Source organism: Poecilia formosa, unplaced genomic scaffold, assembly GCF_000485575.1.
Source record: "Poecilia formosa unplaced genomic scaffold, Poecilia_formosa-5.1.2 Scaffold893, whole genome shotgun sequence".
NCBI classification, from domain to species: Eukaryota; Metazoa; Chordata; class Actinopteri; order Cyprinodontiformes; family Poeciliidae; genus Poecilia; species Poecilia formosa.
In genome coordinates this window covers 55,170-60,032 of record NW_006800832.1, presented here as the reverse complement: position 1 = coordinate 60,032, position 4,863 = coordinate 55,170, and positions in this window count along the sequence as shown.

Genomic DNA, 4,863 nt, shown 5'->3' with positions numbered 1-4,863 from the left:
ATTCATACAGAACATTGTCTAAAGGTCAGTTGAATGTAGTTACTTTGTTTCTTGTAACTGCCATCAAAATTCTAGTTTTTTTTACTTTTGCAGCATTCTGTATAAAGTATCTATGTGAACGGAACAAACAGTTCTACCGGAACTGCAATGAAGAAAATGTTTAACAGCGAAGCATAAAAATGCATAAAAAACAACTTAAATTTAGCTTCAGTCAATAACGGAACATGGTAAGGATTATTGAAATTTATTTAAGTATTTTAATTCAGTGATTGTGTGGAACTCATGAAACAGACAGAACAGAGTTCTTTAGTTTCAGCAACTAGATCTGACCCACTCTGTGTATTTTTTTTTTAGAATTGTTCTCTCTGGAACAGCCAGCATTGGCGCACAAAACAACTGTTACAAAGTTTCTTCTTCTAGTTACAACTTTACAACTGACGCTACTTCCGGTACAAAAACAGTCACGGAGCACACATCTCTCAACACAAAGCTGAAGTTGGTTTCCAGTTCTAGCTTCCAATAGCTAAAAGGCAATTCCACCAAATTTTTCACTACCTTCCGCATCTTTAATCATCTCTAGTTTAAAAACTACTACACTTAGACACTTCAAACTTGGACTTGATTATTCTCCTCTTCAAGCTGGATATTTAAAACTATATTTGGGTTTTGTGAAACATTTTTCTGATTTGTGAAAACTCAATCAAGTTCGATTTTCACCATTTTTTGCATCTCTTTTATACTAGAACTGCTCTAATTAAAAACCGACCAGACCTAGACGCTTCAAATCTGGACTCGATTATTCTCCTCTTCAAGAAGAATATTTATAACCATGTTTGTGATTTGTGAAACTTTTATCTGATTTGTGAAACTTCAATAAAGTTTGATTTTACCCCTTCTGCATCTGGATTGCACTATACTAATCTGGATAACAGGTTTCTGAGATGCACCAGGAGACTTTAGGGCAGTTTGAAAAAATATTATACCTGCCCCAGCAGAAGAATTATTCTAATCTCAATTGACGCCACTGTGTCTGTTTCTGGCAGGCCAAATTTCCTTGAGAATATGTAAACAAGCCGCTCTACCCTTTCTCCTCTCCCCCTCCAACTGACATACGTGAATCGCATGGCTGGACTCAAGGACTTGCTTTGACTATAACATCTTATCAAGCACGAACTGAGCAAACTGTTTGAAATCATGGACGAATTTTGCACGCACTTCTCATACTTACAGATGCACTCCTTTATGTCACCGTCTCCTGACAGCTTATGTCTTTGCCATCCTCCCTCCTGTTTTATGGTCAGACCAACTTCTAACACCGATGAGGACGACTTGTTTCATATGGATAAAGATGCTGAATAGTGGATTATATGACAATAAACAGATTGAATGATTCCTACACTGAAAATGTGAAAACAAGAGGTGTTAGTGATAAGAGGTGTTAGTGATAAGTGATAAGAGGTGTTAGTGATAAGAACTGCATTTGATTTTCTCCTGTCTCTTTTTACATTATACATTTCTTATACTTCTTTTATTGTGTATTTGTATGTTTAGACAAAAAACAATAATAACCTTCCTTTTATTGGTCTCCTACTATTTCCTTTTTCCTTTCTTTCTTTCAAATGGTGACATGTAAAAATGATAAAGAGGAGGGAGAAAGTTAGAATTTTTTATGTTATTCTTACATTTATAACATCAAACATGTATTATTACTTTAGATCAGTGGTCCCCAAACTTTTTCCTGTTATGTGGAAAGTTAAGTTTCCACATAACTTTTCCCTTCTCTGGTGGGGGGCCGGAAATTGTTTCTCGATTGATTTTTACCCAGAAAGGACATGGGCAAAACCCATGAGTGAAACGGTCACTGGGACTAACTAGTATATATTCCATTGAGGGAATGTAACAATAATATATTTATTTCTCATATGTTAACATAAAGGCTCGTTTTGAAGTATAAGTTGCTACTTACAGGCATCGCTTCGAAGAATTCAACCTGGAATGCGGCGTTCATTACAGACACGTGTTCATCTGCTCTACCGCTAGCAAACAACCGTACTGATTAAATAACATAAAAGTCAAGCAGTTCCCTAAAAGTCCAACAGATGGCAGCAATGCACCATGCAAAACAAAACACCCACAGTTTACAGGACACACTTCCTGCTAAAGAGCCCCCTGGTGGTTGAAGAAAATTCCACATATAAACCGGAAAATACAATAAATGAGAAAAAATAAAAAATAAAAAATCTGAATGCTTTCTGGTAATTTTCAGAGGGCCGGACCAAATGTGGAGGCGGGCCGGATCCGGCCCACGGGCCGTAGTTTGGGGACCCCTGCTTTAGATCATTAGCCCAACATTATATTGTTATAGATTATGGTGATTCTTATTTAAAGTGTTCTAACTTCCTTCTCTGTGTATAAACTGACCTGGAGGCCCCATCTGCCTGTTCGTCTTCATGTGAAACAGTTAACGGTGTGTTTCCCAGACCTTAAATTATGTTTCCACAGGTGCCTTCTTATCAGCCGGTATACTCCCTACCTTAGAAACTGCCTGTGTGCAGAAGGAGTTTGTTTCTCCCGTCTTGCTTTCTTATCCTCCCTCTTTTCCTTGATAATAAAAGATAATAAAAGATGAGCTCAAACTGGAAGTTACCAGAATGTTGTTGTTTTTTGTTGTTTTTTTTAACCCAATTTAAGCCTCTTGGACTCTGATAGCTGCTTTGGCTTCACACATTCAGAACGAGGTTGTTACAGTGGACTCCTTCACTATTTAATTATTTTTGGCTTCTGCAGAATCCCAAAGTTTGGTTTTATGCTACAGAAGTTGAACTTGAAGAGCTGGTTTGTGCGAACGTTGTCTGCTTTTTGAATTACTTGCAGCAGACTGTTTGACTTTAGATCAGTTTTGAACATTTTAGGAACACAGTTATTTTACAGATAACATTGGACACAAGTGATATAAGAGCAAACAGCGAGGGAAGCTGGATGTTTTTGAGAATAACAATCTGTTTCCTCAAAGGTAGGATATAAAACATAGTTCATATAACTAATACAAGGTTTTTCAAAAATATATGAAGTCAACAACTTGTAGCAGTTTCAAAATTTTTATTGTCATTAAAGGGAACACAATTTCTGGTTGTATATATTAAAGCATAGTTATTTCTTGTGATTAAATGTTACACAGAATCTTAACATTTTTTCATTGTGTGATAAATACACATTTAGATAGGTCTTTAACAAAGTTAAGTGATTAAGTACAAATTGTGACTTTCTATCAGATTTAGTGAGTTAATGTTACATGATGAATTGAAATGCTTTCATTCCCAAAATTCACCAATCTCTTGTCACAAAGGAGATGGTTTATAATGGCTGCACTTTTCTCCAGTCAGATACGGGTCACAGGTCACCGTGTATTTAACCTCAATGCCTCCTCTTTTTGCTTTGCACGTGAAAGTGTGAGTGCCAGGGCTCAGGTACTTCACGCACTTTCCGAGAAGGTCGTCATGGATCCAGTCTTCATCCCAAACTTCGATCTTCAATTCCAGGCTTGTGTCAACCTTCATGAGAAAATTGGAATGAAGGATCATTCAGATGCATATTTTCCCATTCATAGTCAAATTATTTAGGTGATATAGAAAATAAAACTATTTTCCACACATCTCAAAAGTTGATAAATGCAGAGTAATGTTAGCCGAAACACAACAGCACAAGATATGAAATACATCAGCTAGGCTGTGTCTGTTTACACAATATATGGGTAAAATGGTTTCTGTTCAAATATTTTCAGATTTTTTTCAGCTTTTACTTTTATTTGTACTCGACCATAAACACCATGAAATGTGCATGGTCTATTCAAGTAAAACCAAATACTTTTTCATTCAGGTGCTGACCCAGTATCCCAAAACATAAAGAGTCTGCAGCCTGGCTTGGATCTAGAAATGGAGTTGATTGTACATTCTCCAAGTTCAGAATATGCAGTTTGTCTGCATTACATATCATTTTATACTTTGATTTGTCTTATTTGATTTGAATTTCAAACAAGTTTAAAAAAGAGAAAATAAGCAATCAATAGGACAGAGAAAACAATTGGACAAAATGTTTTTATTTTGACATTCAAGGTTCATTTTCTGCATTTGTTGTTTAGAAAGCCAAGTTTTTGTGCTGATGATTTATTTGAAAAAGCAATAAGAGAGGGTCAGCACTTCCTGTCTCAACAACAGGTTAAGCAGAGCAGTGAGTGTGGGAGCCGCATGTCCACAGACACCCAGGTTGGTTCTGAGAACCGAAACAAGAACGAGTCGGGCCTAAAGGGAGGTGCTCTTTTCTTGTTATTGTGGCTGCTGGTTCATGTGAGCCACATGTTGAAGGACAGATTAGTTCATAATCAATAATTTAACATCATCTAGTTGAAATTGAAACTACAATGGATTTCTGATATTAAATGATATTTGACCCAATATCAAATGTTTGCTAACAAATAGTTTTGATGGCACCAAAGAATAGATCAGCTTTCTCTCTAGACTGATGCATAAAAACCCAATTATCCTCACTGCCGGTAATTGAATGTCTATTTTTGTAAAAATAGATGCTGGTATTAGATCTATGAATTCTGCTGCATCAGCAGCGTAAATGTATCAGTGTGTCTGTTGTTGAGCTTTTTCAGCTAATCTGTGATGATAACGTTTACTGACCTTGCCCAAATTAAACTCAGCGCTCCACGTCGGATTATTAGATACAATCATTTGGGTCTTACGATATATGGAACCATAGTACATCTTGGCATAGCTGTGAACAAAAGAGGAGCCATATAAAAGGTGTGCTCATCAGGTTCCATAAGGTCTTTGTTTTTTACCTTTGCATCAACCCACC